This window comes from Bufo bufo, chromosome 5 (assembly GCF_905171765.1).
Source record: "Bufo bufo chromosome 5, aBufBuf1.1, whole genome shotgun sequence".
Lineage (NCBI taxonomy): Eukaryota > Metazoa > Chordata > Amphibia > Anura > Bufonidae > Bufo > Bufo bufo.
This window is the reverse complement of record NC_053393.1, coordinates 464,161,595-464,174,632: the sequence shown is the minus strand read 5'-3', so window position 1 is coordinate 464,174,632 and position 13,038 is coordinate 464,161,595.

Sequence of the window (13,038 nt, the reverse complement as noted above, 5' to 3'; positions counted from 1 at the left end):
TCATGCATGTGTTCACATCATTCTTAAGCCCATAACCTTCTGCATGTCAAGGGTCTAAACACAGTTGTTGTAACTTAGTTGTGGTAGTATTGCCCACACCCCAATCGCTTGGTAGTGTTTGGTTCATACACACAAAATCACTTATTTTTTTCTTTGTTTAGTCGACAATGGACATAGATTGTTTAAAAACATGTCTTGTATACAACATTATAGGCGAATCATGTATCTGATGTTCCCTTTGATTTGCTGCTTACTGATATTTTTTTTTCTTTTTCCTACAGATTCCTTGCAACTGGGAACTCTTTTGCATCACTGCATTTTGAGTTTCTTTTAGGAACCTCGACGATCTCTCGGATTGTATGTCACACTTGCCATGTCATCTGGCAGCAACTCCGAGAGACGGTGATGCCACAGCCCAAGGCGGACGATTGGGTTCGGATCGCTGAGGGCTTCAATATTTCTGCGCAGTTTCAAAACTGCATTGGGGCAATGGATGGCAAGCACATCTGTGTAAGAAGCCTCCTCACTTAGGGTCCCGATTCTTCAATTATAAACACTATTTTTCGGTAGTGCTGATGGCTGATATCGGGGCCTATGGAAGCACTGCGGATGCTCGCATCTTTAGTGCTTCTAGAATGGGTGAGCGACTTCGTGCAAACCAGCTTGCCCTGCCCGAGTCCAGAAGACTGCCTGGATATGTAGGTCCGCCGGCTCCATTTGTCATTGTGGAGGATGAAGGGTTTGCATTGACTCCCCATGTTATGCGGCCCTTTCCAAAGCGTGGTTTGGATGTCAGGAGGCGTATTTTCAACTACCGGTTGACTCGTGCCCGTCGGTATGTTGAGTGCGCTTTCGGGATACTCTCTAGCAAGTGGAGGGTGTTTTTGTCATCCATTCAAATGGATCCGGAGAATGCTACCCTGGTGATTCAAGTTTGTGTTGTTCTACACAACTTCACCAGGATTAATGAGGCTTCCTCTTCTGTTGACGTAGGAAAATCTTCCATGTCATCAGGTTTGGGTTTGGAAAGGACCCTGCATAGACGACCTGGGACTGCAGGCATTGCAGTTCTGGGCTGTAAAAGTAGTCTGCATAGAGTTCCCGAGGGGTCCTTGCCATGGCAGAGGGACACTATTCGTGGCAGTTTTTGAAATCTTCTGGGCTCTGTAGTTGTTTATTATTTTGTAGATAGATTATGTTAATTTATTGTGGTAGTTGAGTGTAGGGACTCGCAAGAGAATGAGGACCCTTGACGTGGGCTTGCGGGCTGAGGTTTTTTGGCCAGCACATAGTTAAAAGTAAATATCAATACTAATGATGTTTTCCACAAAATGTCACCGACATTAACATCATTAGTATTTACTGTAATGGGCCAAAAAATCTTCTAATACCTCATGTTCACATTATAGCAAAATACAGATTATTTTCCTAAAAATAAAAATTTATGTACATTGTGAACTGGTGTGCGTCTATATGTGTTTATGAAATATGTTGAACTGTAAAAGTTTGTTTTTTGAATAAAATTCACACAAGCCAATTTAAATTTTCTGATCGAAATGTTCTCTTCCAAACATGTCATGAAATAAAGGATACACAAACAACAATAATCAAAACAAAAAAACATTTCAAGAACATATGACATTACAGATCAAAAAGGTCTCGTGTAAACGAGCCATGCCCATAAGATGATTGTGGCCGTACATTGCCAGGATCAGTGGCCCAAGTTGCAATACTTTGTGTGAAAGTAGGTGCTATCGGGTCTTGGGACCGTTGGTAAGTCGGTTGGGGGGCTAAAGATGGCCCTTGAGGTGGGTGTTGAGGCTGGTGATAGCTGCATCCATGTTGCTGTGGGGGGATATTCAAGATTTGCTTGCGCAGATCATTAATATGGGAGTGGTAAGGGGAGGCGTACATTTTAATAACAAGGGCCATTGAAGCCACACATTTATGATGCATTTCAATGGGCACTTGCTTCAATAAAGGTGCAAGGCCCCTCAGCGTTGACTCCTCAATGCCATCACTCCTCCTCTGGGCAAGGAAATCTATGACTCGGGCATCTATAATCTCCCGAGTCGGTTGCCCAGAGGAAGATTGAGGGACATTGCGGCGACGCCTGGGCTGCAGGGTTCCGCGGAGATCGAGTGGCCTCGGCCTGGGATGGCTGGTCCGGCTCCTCAGCGGGCGTTGGGGCAGGACTAGCTACCGGGGAAAAAACTGCCGGCGTATCACTTAATGCCGCCTCAGAGTCTTCAAGGTCATCAAGACTGTCCACAGTACTGTATAGGAAAATGACATGAAAACATACAGTACAGACCAAAAGTTTGGACACACCTTCTCATTCAAAGAGTTTTCTTTATTTTCATGACTATGAAAATTGTAGATTCACACTGAAGGCATCAAAACTATGAATTAACACATGTGGAATTATATACATAACAAACAAGTGTGAAACAACTGAAAATATGTCATATTCTAGGTTCTTCAAAGCAGCCACCTTTTGCTTTGATTACTGCTTTGCACACTCTTGGCATTCTCTTGATGAGCTTCAAGAGGTAGTCCCCTGAAATGGTTTTCACTTCACAGGTGTTCCCTGTCAGGTTTAATAAGTGAGATTTCTTGCTTTATAAATGGGGTTGGGACCATCAGTTGCGTTGAGGAGAAGTCAGGTGGATACACAGCTGATAGTCCTACTGAATAGACTGTTAGAATTTGTATTATGGCAAGAAAAAAGCAGCTAAGTAAAGAAAAACGAGTGGCCATCATTACTTTAAGAAATGAAGGTCAGTCAGTCAGCCGAAAAATTGGGAAAACTTTGAAAGTAAGGGCTATTTGACCATGAAGGAGAGTGATGGGGTGCTGCGCCAGATGACCTGCCCTCCACAGTCACCGGACCTGAACCCAATCGAGATGGTTTGGGGTGAGCTGGACCGCAGAGTGAAGGCAAAAGGGCCAACAAGTGCTAAGCATCTCTGGGAACTCCTTCAAGACTGTTGGAAGACCATTTCAGGGGACTACCTCTTGAAGCTCATCAAGAGAATGCCAAGAGTGTGCAAAGGAGTAATCAAAGCAAAAGGTGGCTACTTTGAAGAACCTAGAATATGACATATTTTCAGTTGTTTCACACTTGTTTGTTATGTATATAATTCCACGTGTTAATTCATAGTTTTGATGCCTTCATAGTCATGAAAATAAAGAAAACTCTTTGAATGAGAAGGTGTGTCCAAACTTTTGGTCTGTACTGTATATTACATAATTTGCCTACTACATTTCAAAAGTAGTTAATGTTTTCTAAATAAAAACAACTGTGTGTAAACTACATATATGTTGAGCATGCATACATCACAGATTTTATCATAATTTTGAATTTTCACCTTCAATGTGAATTTTGAAAGTAAAAATAAATTAAATTTTTCATGTTTATTAGCTCACAACGCCAAATATGAAACTATTTCTAAAAAATTTATTGCTGTTTGGATCAGTCAAGCAGAAAACGAGGTATACACATTCAAGGACCAAAGGCAGTGCTGATATTCTGTCCGTCTCTTCTGTATCTGGACTGCTTTGAACTTCCTACCATCCATATGTAATGTAAACCAAAAAGAACATCATTTCCTAATAAATAACATGGAGCACGCATCACAAGGCCATGGTGGTAGTAGTAGTTACTATTCAGCTGTACGGACACTGTTGGAGCATCATTATACTCTATTAAAAGCGGATTCTGTATGTGTCATTTTTATATAGTTGAACTTTGATGACTCCACGTAGAGGTTTATAAGCAAATATTAAAACTATGTAAATGTCAAATACAGTACAAAGGAGGTACCAAATCCTAAAACCACCATAATAAAATTAGCGTTTATGTTCCAGAAATTATGAACATAACAAAACATACACAAATGGGCACGTTATTCAGGGCAACAAAAAGGCAACAGGCTTTTTCATAACTTTACACATTTATTACCTATCCACAGGATAAATACACAAGAGCATATTGGCCGTGGAACAACAGCCAACCACCATGACTATCAACTGTAGGAGGAGACAATGCGTGCAGTGCGCACGGGCCATCTCCCTTCTCGATTTCTGCTCTAATTGCTGAGATCTATGTGACTTGTTCAAGAAAATAGTGCCACTCAGGAAATAAAAAGATACAGGAGGCGGCATGTGCGCTCTGCACGTGTCGTGTCATCATACTGCTCATGATCGGTGGTGGCCGGCGTTACTACCCCACAAAAATGATTTGGTTCACCTACACAAAGGATAGGTCAACAATTGTACAACGCCACACAAACCCTTACATTCTAGACCACTATGGCTAAACCAAAATTAGGAACTAATAATTACCAGGAAAAAAGGTTTTTAGCACAACAAAAATACTTACGGCCTCAAATCCATCACCGGACGCAAAAACTGCAATTGAGCAGCGTACAGATATGGCCTCTTTTTGGAGCTGCCTTCCCCACTCCGGCCTTGACTATTCAGCTCCCGGCGGAATTGGTCCCGGCAGCTGTTCCACCTTGTTTTTGTCTGTTTCACTGTAAAGAAATGAAATATTGCATTTAATGTAAAGAAATGTAAGTCAAAACATAAAAAAATAAATCAGTAGAAATAGCAAAGGGAAAAGTAAAAGCAAAATCAAGTTGCCAACTCAGATAAATGTATGAATAGGCCGGATTATACAGAACATGGTACAGAACTGCAGGTGTGGGGATACTAATGTACAATAAGTTCAGGAAGGAGGAGATTAGTCGTGCAAGCCATTTGGACTAAAAGAATTTATAATATGACATGGAGACAACTATAGGATGCTGTAAAGGGGGAATATTAATCACCAATATTTATGCAAATATCAATAATTAATATTCATAAATGGGAGGAGCCGTCTATTGATGACTCCGCCCATTTATACCTTTATATAAACAATATTACACTACTTTCACTATACTTTACCTTACGCTAATCACTAAGCTAGCTGCATGCGCCTTACTAAACTAACTATCGCTAATAACCACACATTACACAGATAGTTATATATAAAACACAGTATTTATTATTACCAACAATACACTAAGCACGCAATACACTAACAATACAGTACTATAAATACAGCACTAAACTGCACTACACAGTTCCCGAGTTCCACCCACAAACTAACTATACAATACACATACACACACACACACGTATTAGCAGCCCACCCCACCTGTCTCTATTTACTATCCCTATGGGGTATGACGAGGGTTAACGGTGGTCTTACAGGGGTGTAAGTAAACCACAAATAATGGGGTAAGGTACCGTGAAGGGTAATCGGGGCAAGGGTATATCAGGGGCACAGGATCAGGGAAATCAGGGCAGGGGTTTGGGGGACCAGGGTGCCCAGTACCAGGGACACAAACAAGGAAGGGTAATCGGGGCAAGGGTATATCAGGGGCACAGGATCAGGGAAATCAGGGCAGGGGTTTGGGGGACCAGGGTGCCCAGTACCAGGGACACAAACAAGGAAGGGTAATCGGGGCAAGGGTATATCAGGGGCACAGGATCAGGGAAATCAGGGCAGGAGTTTGGGGGACCAGGGTGCCCAGTACCAGGGACACAAACAAGGCAAGGGTTAATCAGGGCCCAGGGTGCACATCAGGGAAGCAGGGCCCAGGGTGCACATCAGGGACACAAACAAGGCAAGGGTTAATCAGGGGCAGACAAGGGACCAGGGGTGATAGGGTTAATGCCTTGCAAGTAAAAGGGGATTCAGCAATGCAGGGGGTTAATACCCTACAAGTGTACAGTGAGGCCCAGGGGTTATTCAGGGGAGTAGGGGTTTGGATAACGAGGGGGGGAAATAGGGGTTAACCAGGGGGGGGTCACTTACAACAATACAAGTCTAATTATACGCTATATCTATATATATATATATATATATATATCTATAGATCAATCGTTATAAATATATATACATATAGACGCACACACCACAATACAAACCTCACTACACTAGACAATTCCCAATTCCACCCCACACTCTAGCTGTACAATACACATACATACATTCCTTAGCAGCACACCCAAAACACACACTCAGCTACTACTGGGGTATGCAGGCAGATTACAGGGCAGCTACAGGGGTATGAGTTGGTGGCAGGGAAGGGGTGAATCAGGGCAGGTGTATTAGGGGTCTGGAGGGAAAGGGTTACTCAGCCATTCTCAGGGCCATGTGGCCTCTCTTCCTTCAGGGTGCAGCTCCCATGTGTCTCTCATTGCAGTCCAGCTATCCAAGAGACCGCACCTCTGCCCTGCTTGGGGCTTTACTGCCCAAAACCAGCCCCCCTCCTCCTTCCTCAGGGATGTGACATCATAGTCTCACTGTGACGTATGCCTGCCCTCAGAACAGCCAGTTGGCCCCCTGAGGCTAGCAGCACCACACGCCCAGCCATGTCCCAAGCACAAGGTGGGGGAGAGCATAACTCAACAAAAGGCCTCAGATTTCTTAGCCTTTGAAGTCACCAGCCACCTGGAGACATATCCACCCCACTGCAGGAACTGGTTAAACGCTGTCCCTATGGGGGGCATTTAAGTATATATATGTAAATAGATACTTGGGGCGCATCTATATACACATATATACTCATTATAAACCTGGGGCATACATGGGCAGTTATAGGTCTATATATATATATATATATATATATATATATATATACCTGGGGGAGAGCCATGGCAGATACACATATATAGATGTATGTACTGCATACACACATCCCCATATATATATACATATACAGTGCAGACCAAAAGTTTGGACACACCTTCTCATTCAAAGAGTTTTCTTTATTTTCATGACTATGAAGGCATCAAAACTATGAATTAACACATGTGGAATTATATACATAACAAACAAGTGTGAAACAACTGAAAATATGTCATATTCTAGGTTCTTCAAAGTAGCCACCTTTTGCTTTGATTACTGCTTTCCACACTCTTGGCATTCTCTTGATGAGCTTCAAGAGGTAGTCCCCTGAAATGGTCTTCCAACAGTCTTGAAGGAGTTCCAAGAGATGCTTAGCTCTTGTTGGCCCTTTTGCCTTCACTCTGCGGTCCAGCTCACCCCAAACCATCTCGATTGGTTTCAGGTCCGGTGACTGTGGAGGCCAGGTCATCTGGCGCAGCACCCCATCACTCTCCTTCATGGTCAAATAGCCCTTACTTTTAAAGTTTTCCCAATTTTTCAGCTGACTGACTGACCTTCATTTCTTAAAGTAATGATGGCCACTCGTTTTTCTTTACTTAGCTGCTTTTTTCTTGCCATAATACAAATTCTAACAGTTTATTCAGTAGGACTATCAGCTGTGTATCCACCTGACTTCTCCTCAACGCCACTGATGGTCCCAACCCCATTTATAAGGCAAGAAATCCCACTTATTAAACCTGACAGGGCACACCTGTGAAGTGAAAACCATTTCAGGTGACTACCTCTTGAAGCTCATCAAGAGAATGCCAAGAGTGTGCAAAGCAGTAATCAAAGCAAAAGGTGGCTGCTTTGAAGAACCTAGAATATGACATATTTTCAGTTGTTTCACACTTGTTTGTTATGTATATAATTCCACATGTGTTAATTCATAGTTTTGATGCCTTCAGTGTAAATCTACAATTTTCATAGTCATGAAAATAAAGAAAACTCTTTGAATGAGAAGGTGTGTCCAAACTTTTGGTCTGTACTGTATATCTACATGAGAGGGACAGGAAATATATACTAACTATAAGGGGACACATATAAGGGGGGCACAGATCAACCAGGGATCACATATTTCCCACAGGGCCCAACATGAGCCCCTGTGGGCCACTAAGGGCAGATGTGTGCAGATGCTGGGCACATCCGCGCACATCATCCTATGAAGTGACCATTAATGCATGCATATATATCATACATGCACGCACGTGTTTGCATGCATGTATGTATATATATGCAAGCGTCTCAACCCTTCCTCAACAGATGCTCAATTACAAAAGGGACACGTGTGACGAAATAACAAGTGCACATACAGGCTTGAGACATGAGTACTGTTTGCTGGAGCAAAGGGAGGCTCAGCCATTTATTGAAAAAAAAGATGGGGTATGGTATTTGTAGTGTCCCACTAGGTAGGCGTGGGCACTACACAAGGGTCAATTGGGTGACGTGTTACTCCTACTCACAAGGGACAGAAATATTATATTTGTCTATGCATTTATTGTATTTTTCTATGTGTTTTTACATGCAATGTTTCCCCTGTGTTAATGCTTAGCAGGCCTAGTTGGGTGTAATTAGACATCCTAGACACTAGAGGGAGATAGGGAGCCCCTAGTATAAATGTCCAGGCCCAGACAGGGAGGAGTTAGTTCATAGTCAGGAGTCTGTGGAGACAGAAGTGAGAAGGCACCAGCCAGAGATATGCTGAGGGCCTCCTCCTGACATGCAGCTTGATAGCCCTGGCTGCTAGCTACGTCCAGGAGGATAAGGAAGAACTCTAGCCTGCCTGCAGATCAAGTGAGCCTCAGTTAGCTTAGAAGATTACCCCAGTAGTAGGAATGTACCTCCTGGGAGAAACCTGCAGCTTCCCTACCAAGCAAGGATAATACAAGTTCAGATTAGTAACCTGATGGGCAGAAGTACTATAAAGTAAAGAGCAAGGGTCAATACTGGAGGAAGGATTTATATACCAAGGATTAAAGCCAGCAATTAGGCATCCGGGCCTTGGGATCCAGCCAGCTAGAATAGCTGAAGGGGATAGAGCAGCATTGCACTGCAAAGCGTTAACTGTTTGCCCTCCAAGTATCTTGCATGATTAATACCTGCCGTTATTGAAAGAAAACCTGCTTGTGGAGTATTGTTCAAGGGACTGCATCATCTTTATCAACTGTAACTGTCTGTACAAAGTTGGACTGTTTTTCCACCAAGTAAAGCAACGTTTAGTTCACCAACTGTGTACTCATTTACTACTCCTATAAATCGGTGTGCCACCATTACAGGCACTGGCGTCACGAATCTTAAAGGGACCTTACCTAAGGCCCTCAAAACACCTACAACATCCAGGGCACCCCACACACCATCAGGCCTGGTCCCTATCTACAGAGTGTGCCCCAGAGGAACTAGTGTCTGCCTCTCCTTTCACTGTTGCATGCCTGCCCAGGGTTCTCCTCAGAAAAGTGAGTAACCCTCGATTGCCCATACCGTGACCTCACTGTCGCTATACCCTGCAGGTCTGGCGTGCTGCATAAATTGGCGTCACGAACAGGATACGATCATTCCTGCACCATTGCGGATATAAAAACTGTGTGCTATTATTTGCCTTAAAGTGACCAAGCCCTAATTGCTTTATTGAAAATTGCTGGGCCAAAGAACTTTAATAATTTGGGGTGTGAAGATTATATTGTATGGACTGTTTTGCTGTTCTAAAGCCACCGCTTGCTGTCAGTGAATCGACAGCGATTTTGCTCAAAGATGGCCGCTTAGCTTGCTTGGATTTACTGCTGCATCATCTTCATACTTTGATTGGCGGGAAGAAATGGCGCCTTCTGCTGAAAAGTGCGGGAAAGGCTATATGTCCGCGCCAACGCCCTGTCTACGAATTAGCATGTCTGCTATAATGGACTCCGCCTCCCCATACTGGAGTACCTGGGGGGCGGCCTCCCAAAGCAATGGGAGGATCTGTCTGAAATTGTTGGCGCCACCCTGTCGCTCTCCAGAGAAGGATCGAGCATGTTGAAGAGTGAAGACTGCTCTGCTGGGAAGTCCACGCCTGATCTGTTGAAAATGGATCCTAATACTATGGAGCAAGAGGACGCTCCACCGGCCTACTCTCCGGGACCGGAGAGACCCGCCTGCCCGCCACCGAGGACGCAACCGGAGAACTACTATGGCTCCTGGAGAGACTTTTTCCAGCCCTCGTTTAAATGGTCGGTGCTGATGGCAGAGATACGGGAGGCCGCCATAAAGAAAACTACCAAGACAAAGATCTACTATGAGAAACTGGCAAAGACCGTTCATGAGCGCCACACTGACACCCAACCCCGCCTGGAAAAGAGAAAGGGGTTGGTTGTGGCCTTTGACAAGAACCGTGGCTACGGTTTTATCCAGGACTATACCACCGGCAGAGATTTGTACGTAAATCGGAGGTCCGTCAAGCGGAGTTACCTCTCGGAGTACATGCATAACCTCCGTGAGGGAGAGGAAGTGGAGTTCACCCCTGCCGAGGGCCTGCGAGGCCCATATGCCACTGCTGTGACCCGTCCCAGAAAAGAACCGGAGGACTGGGAAGCTGATGAGGACTATACTGGCTGCAAGCGTGAACCAGCGCGCTCTCCAGAACCGCCCATCATGCATTTTAAGAGCGGGGCTCTTTCATTGGCCCGAACGTATTCTGGCAACCAACGGTAGTGGAGAAATGGGTGAGCCCCTATCCGTCCCCTGAGCTGCCTCGCCGGGAGAAGACTATAAAGGAGTTAGAGAACCTGGAGCGATTCCATGCGACCCTGGACGACATTCGCAAGGGGAAAAGACCAGATGCGTCACCTGAACCTACAGCGGCTGCGCAGGATGCGACTCCCCTACCTGTACCAGCGGAAGCTCAGGAAGACAGCGATCCTGAAACCGAGAGTCTGGATGACTAAATCGTCCGTCTGGAAGAAAAGCTGCGGGAACTGCGCCGAATTGCCACCGCCAGAATCCGGACGCCACCTAGAAAGGAAGAGGTTCGACTCCAATACTCGGACATCGCTGGGTCAGAGGTAAGGGAACCTGTCCCTACCAGACGGCCACCTACTGCGACTGCGGCTGCATTGAGGCCCCCAAGGAGGCCCTCTCACACTGTATCCCGCTGCGCAGAGTCAGTTGTCACGGAACCCACCGGACCGCTTGAAGCAGCGGTACCCAGGCCAGCGCAGCAGCCCACAATTGTCATGCCTGCACCGGTGCGGTCAGCAACCGTGATCACCCCTAGGCCTATGGGGGCAATACCTATTAGGGGTCCCTTTATGCTGCAGCTGCCCCCCAATACTGTGTTGTGGGCACATCCGCCTGTTGACTCTCATTACAGGCCCAATCTACAAATGGAGCCAGGGAGCACCACTGTGATGCCAAGTGGATATGACATGCCCCTGTGAATTGGCCTGCTAGGCCATTGATTTATTTGATTTCTTTCATCAAGGGACCTTATTAAAAGAGGATTCAACCCTTCCAGGAGTCCTTTGTTTTGGTCCTTTGTTGCTGCTGCCAGTTACCCACGGCTCAGTGGTAGTGTCGCCCACTGAAATACCAATTGCAGCAAAGCCCTGTTGTTCACAGGACCTCCTGCCTGCTTCTTCAATATTTGAGCCAAGTTGTGCCTAATTTTTATGTTGCACCTTTAACCCTTTTTAACCCCCTTTTCAGGTTGATTAAGGGTATTGCAGCACTTATTTTTATATATGCCATTGGAATAATGTGGGCTATTTTTATGTGCTGTCATTTTTATTATGCAACTTAAATTCCAAGGAAATGCACCCAGGGATAGACTCAAATGCACATGAGCCTCTGAGATATTGCTACTTTAAAGAAATGTGCCCAGAGATGGACACTGTATGCAAGCCTCTGTGATCCTATACCTTCGCCCTTGCTGTCTTTGAAACTTGCTGTGAATAAGAAAGGAACCTGGGTACGGACTCATGTTTGTTCTTTGAGCCTCCAAGAACTTTTAATTGTTTTGCATTTTTCTACTGTTCTATTATGGACAATTTGCATTTAAGATATTATATGGACTATCCTGGTATTATTGACACGCTGCACCAGGTCAGCGCCCCTGTTCCCTTACATTATCCTGAGAGAAGAGAACGACGCCCCTTTTCACCGTACTTGCTCCTAAGCCAGTGGAACTGCCCGATGTATGCATATAATGTATTTTGCAAATGTAGATGTATTTTCCTGCTTTGCCTTATTTCTCTTTTTCAGGTGCAGTATCCAGCTGGGCAGGGCCCCTTCATGTTGCGCCGAGGACGGGCAACGTCATAGCGTGGGGGTATGTAGTGTCCCACTAGGTAGGCGTGGGCACTACACAAGGGTCAATTGGGTGACGTGTTACTCCTACTCACAAGGGACAGAAATATTATATTTGTCTATGCATTTAATGTATTTTTCTATGTGTTTTTACATGCAATGTTTCCCCTGTGTTAATGCTTAGCAGGCCTAGTTGGGTGTAATTAGACATCCTAGACACTAGAGGGAGATAGGGAGCCCCTAGTATAAATGTCCAGGCCCAGACAGGGAGGAGTTAGTTCATAGTCAGGAGTCTGTGGAGACAGAAGTGAGAAGGCACCAGCCAGAGATATGCTGAGGGCCTCCTCCTGACATGCAGCTTGATAGCCCTGGCTGCTAGCTACGTCCAGGAGGCTAGGGAAGAACTCTAGCCTGCCTGCAGATCAAGTGAGCCTCAGTTAGCTCAGAAGATTACCCCAGTAGTAGGAATGTACCTCCTGGGAGAAACCTGCAGCTTCCCTACCAAGCAAGGATAATACAAGTTCAGATAAGTAAACTGATGGGCAGAAGTACTATAAAGTAAAGAGCAAGGGTCAATACTGGAGGAAGGATTTATATACCAAGGATTAAAGCCAGCAATTAGGCATCCGGGCCTTGGGATCCAGCCAGCTAGAATAGCTGAAGGGTATAGAGCAGCATTGCACTGCAAAGCGTTAACTGTTTGCCCTCCAAGTATCTTGCATGATTAATACCTGCCGTTATTGAAAGAAAACCTGCTTGTGGAGTATTGTTCAAGGGACTGCATCATCTTTATCAACTGTAACTGTCTGTACAAAGTTGGACTGTTTTTCCACCAAGTAAAGCAACGTTTAGTTCACCAACTGTGTACTCATTTACTACTCCTATAAATCGGTGTGCCACCGTTACAGGCACTGGCGTCACGAATCTTAAAGGGACCTTACCTAAGGCCCTCAAAACACCTACAACATCCAGGGCACCTCACATACCATCAGGCCTGGTCGCTATCTACAGAGTGTGCCCCAGAGGAACTAGTGTCT